The sequence below is a fragment of the Callorhinchus milii genome, unplaced genomic scaffold (genome assembly GCF_018977255.1).
Source record: "Callorhinchus milii isolate IMCB2004 unplaced genomic scaffold, IMCB_Cmil_1.0 Scaffold23, whole genome shotgun sequence".
NCBI classification, from domain to species: domain Eukaryota; kingdom Metazoa; phylum Chordata; class Chondrichthyes; order Chimaeriformes; family Callorhinchidae; genus Callorhinchus; species Callorhinchus milii.
Window position 1 is genome coordinate 1,363,904 of NW_024704764.1, and position 14,307 is coordinate 1,378,210.

Consider the following 14,307-nt stretch of genomic DNA (forward strand, 5'->3'; position numbering starts at 1 on the left):
GAGTGAGGCAAAGGGACTGTGGGTTGGAGTTCCAAGGGGTGGGGGCAGAGAGGCTGAAGGCCTGACCACCGATGGTGGGATGGGGAGCCAGTGGAGTCGGGCGATGTTGCGGAGGTGGGGGACGGAGGAGAGGGTCATGGCATGGATGTGGGATAAAAAGGACAGTCGAGGATCAAACAAAACTCCTTGTTAAACTTCTCAAAGCAGTGGGCTAACCAGGGGCAAGCAAGCTGTGGGAATCGCTCTCCCTCAACATCCCCGTAGGGTTACAACTAACCTCAGCGTCTCTCTCTGGAAGGGGAAACAACTTACTTTTATACAGTGGTTTTCGTGTGGTGGGGATGTCTCAATGCCCTTCACACAACTGATTGGAAACATGAACGATGGAGGGGTGGGGGGTGGCCAACAAGGTCCGCAACTTAGGCATCAGGTTCGATCCCCAGTTTTCCTTTCTACTACACATCAGTTCCCGGACCAGGAACACTTTTATCCACCTCCGCCATATTGTCCGCCTCTGTCTGAACCTCACAACCGATGCATTCCACTGGCTCCTAATCACCTAACAGATCGATTTCAAGATCCTCTCACTAGTTTTCAAATCATTTAATTCCCTCACACCTCCCTACCTAACCGACCTGCTTACCCCCCTCCCACCCACTCCATCACGCGCCACCTCCCCTCGTCTGCCTGCTAATTGTGCCTCGTGCCTTCCGTTCCACCATCGGTGGCCATGCCTTCAGCCACTAAACTCCAAAATTCTGGAACTCTCTCCCTCAAACTCTCCACCCTGGCCCTCCTTCATCGATCGTCTAAAGATCTTCCTTTTTGATCGTGCTTTCGGTCACCTCCCCCCCTCCCTCTCGCTCTGGCTCCTTGTCAGACTCCGCCACTGTGAAGCCCTCTGGGAAGCTACCCATGAGTGAAGGGCACTATGTATAAAAGCATGTTCTTGTTGTTGGGAGTACCAGAGAGCGGGGGCAGAATGGCTGAACGCCCACCCTGTGATGAGGGGGCAGGGCACGTGAAACAGGTGGAGGGAGCGAACGGAACACTGGGGGCTGTTGGAGGGGAGGGGGAGGCAAAGAGCAGCTCAAACCAGCCAACATTGGGGGAGCCGAGGATTGGGCTGGGCTGTGATGGACCCCTTCCTCCCCCTCCGTCAAACAACCTCAATCCACCGACACTTACTGTCAAGCCTCTCAGATGATAAATAGCCAATAATACAATAATGTGTTACAGTAGGAGAAGAGGACAATCAGCCCCAATGGAACCGGCCCCAGGAATAAACAATATAGCACCTTTCACATAGGTTAACATCTCCTCAACAGAAACACGAGCAAGATTAACACACAGTCACCAACCTTTATATCCTTGAAGCGCTTGAGTCCTCCCAATGCGAAAAGGTTCCCACAGTCCCTTCAACTCGCCTCCTCGCTTGCTTCCTCTCAAGACCCTCCTTTTCGACCATACCTTCAGGCACCCTCCTTCCCCATCCTCCCTGCTCTCCACCCACCCTGGTTCCAACCCCCACCCCCCCACCGGCTCGGGTCCAAATCCTTGACTGTCCAGCACCTTGGGATGTCCACCTGACGTGAAAGACAACATATAAATATAATTTGTTGTTGTTGTTATTGTTGTTGTCGGCCAGGATCGCGGGAGAAACATCCTTCTCTTTACGAATAACACCCCAGGATCTTTAAGGTCCACCACCTGCTGCCTCGACCCCCTCCCCACTCGGCTGCTGGTCACTCAACTTCCCCTTCTCTCCCCACTGCTGGCCGACACGTTCAACCAATCTCTCTCCTCAGGCTCTGCTCCACTCCCCCTGAAAACTGCTGTCATCACCCCCTCCTCAAAAAACCCACCTCGATCCCTCTAATCTCTCACACTAACGTCCCATCTCCAACCTATCCTTCCATGCCAAAGTCCTGGAACGCATTGTTGCAGCTCAACTTCGGTATCACTTCTCCCTCCACTCCCTCCTTGAGCCCCTGCAGTCTGGTTTTCAACTCGACTGCCCACAGCGCGGAGACAGCACTTGTCAAAGTCACATACAACATTCTCTCCATCTGTGACCAGGGCTCCCTCTGCCTCCTCGTCCTCCTGCATCTCTCTGCCGCGTTCGACACAATCGACCATACCATCCTCTTCCATCAGCTCTCCTCCGTCATCTACCTTAGTGGGACTGCACTCGTATGGTTGAAGTACCACTTCACCAACCGCCTCCGTTTCATCTCAGCAAATGGTTTCTCCTCACGCCCCCGCCCGGTCACCAGTGGGGTAACCCAGGGCTCCATCCTTGGCCCTCTTCTTTTCCTTAACTATATGCTCCCTCTGGGCGATGTCATCCGCAGACACGGGGTAAACTTCCACATGTATGCGGATGACACACAAATGTACTTTGCCTCCTCCAGTACCAACAACTGGCGGCAAAGCCGATATTCTATCAGCTTGTCTGGCAGACATCAAGGCCTGGATGAGTGTAAGCTTCCTGCAGCTGAATATGGACAAGATGGAAGCCATACTCCTTGTCAAAGTCTTCACTCCTGCGGATCTAAACTCCTGAACCTCCCTGGGCTCTCCCTCTGACTCACCGAACCAGTGCGCAATCTAGGCATCCGGTTCGACCTCCAACTGTCCTTCCTCCCCCACATCTGGTCAGTCCCTGACCAGGAAGGCCTTCTTCCATTCCCGCCACATTGCCCACCTCCGACCGTACCTTACCCCAAATGCAGATGAAACCCTCGTGCGTGCGTTTGTCACCTCCCACTTGGATTACTGCAACGTCTCCCCAGCTCCACCATTCACAAGATCCATCTCATTCAAACCTCTGCCACCCGCATACTGACCCGACCAAACTCCACACCCCCATCTCACCAGTTCTGGCCCAGGCTCCGCTGGCTCCCCATCACCACACCGATCGACTTCAAGATCCTCACTTTCATGTTCAAACACTCCCTGGCTCCTCCCTCCCTCTCCGACCTCCTCACTTCCCCATTCACCACCCGGCACCTCCGCTCGACTGGCAATGGCTCCTGCTCATCACTCCGCCCCACCATCAGAGGTCGCGCTTTCAGCCACTACGTCCCCAAACTCTGGAACACTCTCCCTCAATCCCTCCGCCTTGCCCCCTCTCTCCCCTCTTTCAAGTCCCGCCCATAAAACGTTCCTCTTCGACCGTGTTTACGGCCACCTCCCCCACCCACCCCCCCAGCCCCACAACCCCACCCCCCCACCCCTCACCCCCCACGTCCCCGCTGGCTCGGAGTCAGTCTCTGCCACTGTTAAGCGCTCTGAGACGCTACCCTGGGTGGAGGGCGCAGTATAAGTGCGAGGTGTTGCTGTTGTTTATTGTCTTGTGTGTCCAAAAAATGGTCCCGGAAAAAAAAACCTGCTGCAATAACTTAGTGCGTGCTTCAGTCTGCGACGCCTGTAGTGCAGGTCATAAAACCTGAGCTGTGGGTCGCTGGTAAACCCATCCCCCCCCCAAACTGCACCCAACCACAGGAGCCGGCAGCCATGCGGAGATCAATGAAGCTTATCACAGTGCTGCGGAGACCCCTGCTGGCCACTGCTCAGATACACTACAACAAGGCACATCAACAGCTCATTCTCATCATAAAAACCAATACAATCCTTGTATTCGACACCACATCTATTATGTCAGAACGTAATGACTCTTAAGCAAAGTGACATTGGAAGGCAAATGTGGCAGCCATGTCCCACAACCAACCAGGAGGTGAATGACCAATATATTTGGGGGGGGAGATAGTTGGCAAGGACACCAGGAGAAACTCCCTTCTCTTTACAAATGGCTTCAGGGGATCTTTTATGTCCACCCGAACAGACAGACAGGATCATATAGTATGTTAAGCCCATTTCTCTGTGTTTGGCATTGACAGTCAATGCCCAAAACCTTTACTGTAGAACGTGAAGAGTCAAGAAGCTCAACGAAAATTACTCATTCACTTCATAGCTTTTTTGTGAGCGTTGTTGAGTTCAATTGGCTTCCACATTTGCCTACAAAGACAGAGTCACCGCACATCACAATATATCCTGTGAAGTGCTTTGTGGCATCTCAACAACATTAAATGCCAGGATCATCATTATTATTTTATTATCTCTGATTTAAAAATACTGTATGTTGTGTGTCCTTAAAACATCTCAAAGCACTTTGTCGGATTTAAGGCTAATGACAATGTAATCGGAGAACAAACACTGAAGCCAATTTGCACACACAGCAATGTCCCACGTGCAGCCATGAAGTGAATGACCCATTTTATCTTTCGGCCAGGATACCAGGAGAAACCCGCCTTCTCATCTCAAATAGTGTCATGGGATCGTTAACATCCACCCGAACTGGCCCGGACAGTGTCTCGGTTTAAAGTTTCGTCTAAAGGACAGGCGATCGAGTAACGCAGTCCTGTAAACTTCTAGCGTCAGAGTGGCAGCCTGGAGTTCAAGGCTCATGTGAGTTCAAAGACCCAACATGGAGCTTGAAACCACGACTGACCTTCTCACTCAGTGGCAAGTACATGCGACTGAGCTATGCTGACACCCAGTGGCTATTTGTAGGAGTTCCAAACCAGATGTCAGTCAATCCTACTCTCTTTGAAGACAGACCCGACGGTGACTGAGAGTACATCCCACAGCTCTGCGGTTGAAATAACAAATTCCGATCTCACCCTTTGCTTGATGTACGTTCACGTCTTCCCCCAGTTCCGCGCTCGCAGCCCACCGTAAATATAAAAATCAATCGCCTGGAACACGAGCAAATTCCGAGTCTGCTTTGCATTTCAGCGAGTAACATTTCAAGACAGGGGCTCTATTCTTTACTCTCGCTCGTTATTGTAATTCTGGAACGCTCTTTTACAAAATACAACAATTTGCAACCTTCTCACAGGATTTTTTTGGGGGTCGGCCGGGTGTCTGACCCAGGCAGAAACCCATCACCATACTTAAGAGTATCCAAACCAAGCTGAGATTTCCGCACACTCTGCCTACTCATAGAGATGTCAGAGAAAGCTTGTTGGAATGGAATGCGCTCTCTCCCCGGAGGGATGTATCCTGTTTACCTAATTCCACAACGTATTAGGCGCAGGTTGGCAACAGCCAAGACTTGGGGACCCCAGAGTGTGCGTTGGGGTAACTGCTGGAGTCTAACCGGCTAAAACCATTGATGGCACTGTCTGGCCGGATAGCATCACAAAGTGCTGCAAATACACAGTCACTACACTGTACAGTAAACCTTGTGAAGTGCTTTGAGATGTCTTGCCGTAGTGAATGGTGCTGTATCAAATGCAAGGATTACTATTTATGGATTGAGGTGCCATCCTTCAGGGGAAGACGTTAAACTGAAGTGTCGGCTGTCTCTTCATGTGGGAGTTAAAGATCCAGTTACACTATTCAAAAAAAGTTTCTCCCAGTTGATGGCTGTTTGCGGGACATTGCTGTGACAAATTGGCTGCGGTGTTTGCCTACGAAATACACAGTCATTACACTTTATATCCTGTGAAGCAGTTGAGTCGCGTTTGCGATCTGGCAGAGATGGAACAATACGAAATGTAAAGATTATTATTATTATTTATTATTAAATGTTAAACCTATGCCCGCTAGTTATTGACTGATAGCTTAACCCCAGAGGTAACAGGGGGACGGGTTGGTTGAGTTGTAACAATCTAACTTTGGACTCAAAAAGGTGGTGGGATCAAGCCTCATGTTGGGGGCAGTGTGGAACAGAGGAGCGTGTAAAACAAACCCTCAGGATGTGTCTAGACAACAGGAAGCAAAGTGAAAAGATTTTACTCACAAGGCAGAGGAGACTCAGACCAGAGATAATTTAACAAGCAGAGGTGGCAGAGAGAACAATTGCCTTTAGCTTTAGAAGCCACTTTACTGTCAAAGACTCTGTGATTACCAAGAAGTGGAATTTATGTGGCAAGTCTGACCAAGGCCGTTTTATTTTTACTCTGTTCCGCCCTGCACGTACGTGATGCCCAGCTCCTCTGTAGCACAACAAAGACTGATTAGAGAATAAAGATATTAATAATAATGATCTTTGCATTTGATATAGCACCTTATCACGTCTTTGTGTTTTGTGGGACGCTGCTGTGCACAATTGGCTGCCGTGTTTCCCCCACAGAAATACACAGCCACTCCGCTTTACAATATGTTCTGTGAAACTTTTTGAGACGTCTCAATGATGTGATAAGGTGCTCTATCAAATACAATGATTACTATTATTACATAGAGAACCTCAATCAATCCCAAATCATTCCATTCTCCCTCATTGTACAGAATCCCAACGGCTCCAAACCCTTTCAGGCGTATAACTTGGAAACCCAAAGGAGCAAATTCCTTCCCATTCATTCCCAAAGTACAAAACCCAATGGATCAAACCCATTCCCACTCTTACCACAATGGCCAAAACCCTTCTCACTGACTCCCATTGTGCAGTTCCGGCTCCAAGCAATTGACTGCAACATTATTTACTCTTCCCATTGATCAGCCTGACATATCTCGCTGGTATGTTCCCTTCCCCAATATTATTTGATGTCATCCTTGTCAAATTCATCACTTCTGAGTCAGAAGGTTGGAGGTTCAAGCTCCACATCGAGACTTTGAACTCACGTACTTTGGGCTGATGCTCCAATGCAGTGCTGGGAAGTGTTGCAATGTCGGAGGTGAGGCCTTCATACTAAGGGGCCATCTGCCTATTCAGGTGAACATTAAAGATCCTATTGCACTATTCAAAATGATACTGGCAAGCATTTCCCCAGATAAAATGGGTCATTCATGCTGTGGCTCTTTGTGGGATATAATAACTGTGTGCAAAATTGGCTGTCGTATTTGCCAACATAATACACAGTCAATAACTTTGCAGTAAAATCCTGTAATGCGCTCTGAGACATCCTCCATATGTGAAAGGCGCTTATATCAACTGCAAGGATTATTATTATTATTTTATTATATTATTAGGAAAACTTTGACCTTGGACCCTTAGGAATTCTAGCTATTTACACATTGGACAAATCTCTCTCTGGCGCACACACTTACACACACACACTACTTCCTGTTATGAAGTAGTCCCGAGTGAGAAAGGAAATACCACAGCTGCTCATTTATCCAATTGAGGCACCTCAGGAGATTAAAGTATTCTCTACAGATTTACTAATTTTCTCTGATCCGAGAATGTGCTCAATCCAGAGCCATCATTCTTTGGATGTGCTGTAATCCTAGAGTTTCCACCCTTATTTCATCACCAGTATACTCTGACCTCCTCTGTTTTCTTAAACCTTCCTCCTCACGCGAGCTGAAATTCCACACAGTCTTAGCTTGTCATTTTCTGTTAAAATTTAAGACGATGTAGAATTGTCTAAAATTCTTCAATTCAGTCTTAATCTGGAAGCTGGGTTCTTTGTAAGCACCAATGATCATAATAATCCTTGCATATTCTGTGGGCGAAACGCCCTGGCAATTGTGCACAGCAGTGTCCCACATTCAATCATGGAGTGAGTGAGCAAATCTCTTTTTTTTGAGGGATTATTATCCCGGAAAGCGATCCGCCAATCAACTAACCGGGTTTCTACTTACTGTTAGATAAACATGGCTTCTCACCCGATGACATATTTGCGATGTGTGTTGATGAACAATGGAAAGGACACAGACCCATAAACAGATGTCAAATATAGCAGGTAGTAAAGCCTGATGAGATTCCCAATGTGGCCAGTCTCCTTACTGCGGTGATTGACAGCAAAGGAGAGAATTGTATTTTTCTTATTATTTTACTTTTGTCTCTTTTTTTTGTGCTAATCCCTCGCTCTGACCGGAACAGGTCAGTCACCGACCTCCGCCTTACCGGAGAGCATCACGTGTCTACATGCCTAAAAGTACACAGTCACTACATTTCACAGTGAGAGGAACTGGGCTCGATTCCCAGGCAGGACAAAACCTGAGGCAAGTTTCCTTACTCCACATGCTTCTGTTTAGCTAGCAGTAAGTAGGAACCTAGTTGTTAGTCGATTGCCGGATCACTTTCCGGGTGTAATAATCTCCTCTTTCACAGGCTCTCAAAGAGTTTTATGAAATGAATAAGAAGTTTGTTCTACTTTTCTTTCTATTTACTTGTTGTAAGTGGATTAAGTAACCTTAGGCAAGTTTCCTTACTCCACACGCCTCTGTTTACCTAGCAATAAATAGGAACTCGGTTGTTAGTCGATCGCTTCTCAGGGGTAACAATCCCTTCAATAAATAAATAAAAAAATAATTGGTCACACAATCCATGATTGTGTGTGCAACATTGCTGTGCGAAATTAGCTGTCATGTTTCGCCCACAGAAATATACAGTTAATTCACTTTACTCTATTCTATTCTGTGAAGCAATTTGAGATTTTTCAACAAGGTGATAAGGTGTTATAGCAACGCAATGATTATTATTATATATTATAGTGCTAGCCTGCTTCATGTTCCTGCTCTATCCGCCCCATCATCTGCCCCAGCCAGCTTCCAGCCCTCTGCCCCGCTGTCTGCAAATACATCCCAGAGTCCTTCCAACCCATACCCCCTCTCCCCATTTTCAAAGCCCTCCTCAAGACTTTACCCTTTTGACTGCGCATTGTTGACTAACGTAGCAACAAATTTGTGCCCAGCAACGTCTCACAAACAGCCATGAGGTTTTGACTGATGTTATCAACCTTGCATCAAGACTTGAGCTAATAGTCCAGGCCAATACCTTCAGATGAGATCTTAAACCGAAGTCGCGTGTGCCTGTTAAAGATCCCATTTGACGCTATGTGAAATGAGGAAGATGTTTCTCCCAGTGTGCTGACCTACAATTCTATAGATAAAATTGGTCATTCTCCTCATGGCTGTCTGTGAGGCATAACTGTGTGCAAATTGGCTGCCACATTTACGTACAAATACATTTACTGCAAATTGACATTATGGGAGCTATAAAAAATACAAAGATTATTCATATATTTTTATGTTCTAGCAGAGGATTCTACATCAATCCTCCTGGTCTCAATCAGAGTCACATATCAGTCAATAACAATAACAGCAACAACTTGTATTTATATAGTGCCCTTCACTCAGAGCAGCTTCTCAGAGCGCTTGAATAATACCAACCTCCAGCCACGATCAAATATTCTCCATTTCAGGCTCTTTTAAAGGGCTTTCCCTTTTCCAGGGGCCGCAGAGTGAAGAGGCTGAAATATTAGCGGTTTTACCCACATTAAAGCACGTTGATTTATTTCAGCAAACATTTTTTAAATTGTGAGCGCTTCACATTTCTTTTCTCGGGATACAAATGTTTTGATGTCTGATATTGAGAGTGGGTGTAACGGAGAGTTTTATTACCAAGTCTGGTACTACTAGCATAGCATACGTATGAGAGAGGGAGAATTATAACTGAGTCTGTGACTGGAGGCATGTGTAAGACAGAGTTATTATAACTGTGCCTGTTATTAAGGTGTGTGTAAGAAAGCAAGGATAGAACTGAGTCTTCTACTGGGTGTATGTATAAGAGGGAACATTTTATAACTGAGTCTGTTACTGATAACAGAACGCATGTTATATCTGGGTGTAATGGAGCACGTTTGGAGGATGGGGACCTGGTGTAGAGGCTGGATGAGGGATACTGGCTGACACAGCAACACATTCCATCATCTTTATGTGACTGCTGGCTGCTTTTGATTTGAAACAGGTCGATGGAGCTAACTCCTTTTATAGTCGGGTAATTTATATAGTTCCTCTTCCAAGCCTAACTGGCAGGGAATGTTATGGCTGCGAATAAATCTTACCTACGGCTCAAAACTATTTAGGATTGCCACAACAAACGGGAGAATCAATATCCAGCAGTTCCTTTCCCAATTCCGTTTGATGACACCACCAGACCAAAGATCCTTTGATCGCAAATTAACCCAGTCACACAATTGCTCACATTGTCCTTTCAGATCAATTCAAGAGGGGGGGAAAAAAGAATTTGACCCAATTTCGATCCAAGGTCCCCACATCCATCTAACAAGAGGGCGACTGTAATTCTGCCAGTGACTCAGTTGATAAGTTCATCGCCCAGTGTGAAATTGACCCCAACACACCAGGAAATCTCAGGCTCAATCCTCCACCTGTGCTGAGTTAATTCATCTCAACTGAGATCTGACTTGTGGCTACAACTGGTCTCAGCACTGATGGGCTAAAGAGAGAAAAATCACCCAATGTCCCAGCCTGTGATTCCTGCTGCAAAGGATGTGTGTGTGTGTGTGAGTGAGTGAGTTAACACTGGAAACCCAAAGATTATTAACCGAAAGGGGAAGGGAGCTTTCCCCGTGTCCTAAAAACTCGTCCTTACTCATCATTCACTTGGTGGGACATTGCTTTACAAAGGTGACAAAGAACTTACAGCACGCAAACAGGCCAGTCGGTCCAACCATTCTGTGCCGCTATTTATAAACCACCCAAGTCTCCACCATTCCTTTACTTACCGCCTCCCACACTCTTCTTTTCCCTTCTTCCTCACGTGAAGGTTCAGCTTCCTTTTGAATGCGTCTACACTATCTGATTCAACCGCCGATTTAGGCAGTGAGTTCCACAATCTCACTGTCCTCCTAAATTTTCTTTTAGATCCCTCAGTCGCGATCTTATATTTGTGTCCTCTGGTTATGCACTCCCCAAACGGTGGGAACAAGCTATTTCTACCGCATTCACCTATAAAATAGTCATTCCACTCCACAGTATATCCTGTGAAGTGCTTTGAGATGTCCTCCTGATGTGAAAGGCGCTATGCCAAATGTAAGGATTATTATTATTGTTATCTTTAAAGTCTAATAAATGTGGAAAATTCTTCAACTCACTCTTAATTTGAAAGCCAGTTCACTTTAAGAAAAAGCAGCTTCCAAATTAATACTGGATTTAAGGATTTTTCACGATTCTGAACGCTCTTAAATTTAAATATTCAATCAACCTGTGTCAAACCTTTGCATTTAATATACCACCTTTAACATCAGGAGGACATCTCAAAGCCCTTCACAGGATCCATTATAAACTGCAGTGACTGTGCATTTCTGTTGGGCAACGAGACAGTCAATTTACAAACAACAGTGTTTCGAAAACGACCATCAAGTGAGTGACCAATTTTATCTGGGGGATTTTGGCCAGGACCCGAGGAGAGAGAAACTCTTTTTCTTTTCAAATAGTACCATTGGATCGTTTAACATCCCCCTGAATATCTCGAACATGCAGTGGACCTCCAGTATTGCAGTGGAGTGTCAGCCGAGACAGTAAAGGTTCAAAGCCCCTGAAGTGGGACTTGAACCCACAACTTTCTGACTCGAGTGTTACCAACTGAGCCAGGCTGACATCTTGACTGGAATTTCAGGCTTGGGTGAGGACAGGGTTGGGCTGCACTGCCCAATAATGTGGTGCAATAACAACAACTTTCATTTACACAGCGCCCCCTCACGAAGGATTGCGTCTCAGAGCGCTTGACAGTGGCGGAGCACGACACCGAGCTGGGAGGAGGGGGAGGTAACCATGGGCACAGTCAAAGAGGAAGGTCTTCAGGCTTAATTTGAAGATGAGGAAGCCTTGGGACAGCACCTCGGGACGTTCTCTCGACGTGAAAGGCGTTAAACAAATGTCATTTTGCTGTTGTTGTTGTTGAAGGGGCAACGCGGAGGAAGTTTAGTGTGATGCCTCTCACATGTAAATCGAGGTGAGGCACTCAATGCCTGTGGAGTTGTACCCTGGTGTAAGTCACCCCCTTCCAGAGCAAAGCAGAACAAAATTTGTTTCAAATAAAATACCAATATTCCTGTATATTCTCACATCCTGTCTTGGGAAGGGAGGAGGGTTGGTGGGGGGGGGGGGGGTGTTGGGGGGAGAGAAAGTTTCCTGTTACTCTGTTCTGGAGCAAGTTTCTTCTTAGGTGAATTATAATAAAAGGCAGATGTTTGCGAAGGGAAAGTATATTAGTGCTGACAGCTCTTCAATACTCCACTGCTCTAGACGGAACAAGTTATATATCAAAAGATATTGGCAAACATCCTGACGTTTGGGTAATATATTTGCAAGTATATGCCAACAGGAACACAGTTTATTGCTTTCAAAGGAAAACGACACGGCATCCTCTTTCTCCGTCATAAACTGCTTTTGTTTTGGGAATCATTTTCTTGGGTGTCGTGCCTTCTGCTTGTGTTGCCTCTCGTTATCTGCCGGATTGCGTTAGTCACATCAGCGGACGGTACTCTGTGGCTACAACCTACACAAAACAGATGTGGCGCTGGTAAATTAGATCACTGTTTAGGGACCATGGGTTTTGTGTCAAACACCACAACATCTCTCATTTGCCCACAAAATACACAGTCACTGACTTTAATGCAATATCCTGTGAAGCGCTTTGGGACATCCTCCTGACATGAAAGGGGTGATACAAATGTAAGGATTATTATTATAGCCCAAAGAGTTCCATCTGGTATATTCTCATGGGATTTCCAATTTGTGGAGGTGCAGTGGAGTGGGGAGGGAGGGAGGGCTTACATCAGCAGTATATTCTGTTATTGAAATCAACAAACATGCACTCAGACTTGTTGTCCTGCCCCTACAATTGGAAGTCACCAAAGGACATGTAACAAAGTGAACCCTGGTCGTGAAGATATCTAACAGAGTGAGACATAAACAGAATTTGCAGCGGTTTGTTTAATTAGCACTGAATTGAATAATTTTTCCACTTACATTGAAAACCTAAGGCGCTATATTAATAATAATAATAATAATAATAATAATCCTTGCATTTGATATAGCGCTTTTCACGTCGGGAGGACGTCCCAAAGCGCTTCACAGAACACACTGTAAAGTGAATTGACTGTATATTTGTGGACGAACGCGGCAGCCAATTGCGCACAGCAATGTCCCACAAACAGTCGTAGATTGAAAATGACCAATTTATTATTGTTTTTGGTTTTGGAGGGATTATTATTAGGCTCTGTGTGGAGTAAGGAAACTTGCCCGAGGTTTCGCCCTCTGCCTGGAATTGAACTCAGGTCTCTCACTTGCAAAGCGAGTGCTCTAACCACTGAGCTACAGGACTCCGCGATGCAAGGATGATTATTATTATTATTATTATTATTATTATTATTATTATTATTATTTAGCACATTGCTCAGATGCAAATCCTGATCTTAGGCACAGTTTGGTTCAGTAGAACAAAAACTGTATTCATTTTATATGTCTGTCAACCTGGCTGTTGGTAGCAGCCTCACTTCTAAGTTAAAATGTTGTGGTTCAAGCCCCATGTCAGGACCTCAAACTCACATAGTCTAGGCTGACACTCCAATGCAGTGCTGGGGATGTGCTGATACCATCACAGGTACCATCTTTTGGAGGAGGTGTTAAACTTAGGTCCTGCTTGGGGAGGTAAGCAAGATCTCCTTATACCTGAACTGATTCCACGGTGATATGGTTGGCAAAAGAATATCAGAATTGAGCCAGCCCTCTGTGGCGGTCTCTGTAGTCCAATTCCTGAGACAGGCAGGTCAGCAGTACTCCACCACCACCTAGCTCTTCGGCAAGACCTGGAATGGCACACTAGTCACTTGGGGCAAGGAGTCTTCCCACTCAGATCCCATTAACCCTGCAAGCTGAAGCCCTAACAGGTGGTCCTAGCTGGACAAACAGCGTGAGAGCTTGCCAGATAGTGTTTTCAAGAGATGGGGATTTAGCGGTTTAGACTCCAGGAGTTACAACAACACATACTCTGGGGTCCCCAACCTTGGCTCCTGCCAACCTGCCAAACTCGGCTGTCAATTACGCACAACAGTGTCCCACAAACAGGTATAGATTGTGTGACCACATTTTTTTTTGGAGGGATTATTACCATACTTAATGGTAGGTAAACAGAGGCAATGTGGAATAAGAAAACTTGCCCAATATTTTGTCCTGCCAAGGAATCGAACTTAGGTCCCATCTCACTTGCAAGGCAAGCTACAGGACTTGATATTACTTACTCTGGGAGTCCATTACTAATGGAAAAACCATACCAAGTATATCCCAAGCAATATGCTTTCTGTGAAGCTGCCAGGATGCCCTTTTCATAAGGGGTAACACATGGTAATAATCCCTTCAAAATAAGTAAATAAAAATAATAATAATTTGTTCACTTAATCCACGACTGTTTGTGGGACACTGCTGCGCAGCCACAAAATATACAGTCAATTCACTTTTATTACTGTTCTCATCCTAACATTTTGTGATCAACCGTCTATATTAGAAACCCCAGTAATATGAGTTTTTTTAAAATTAAAAATACATATT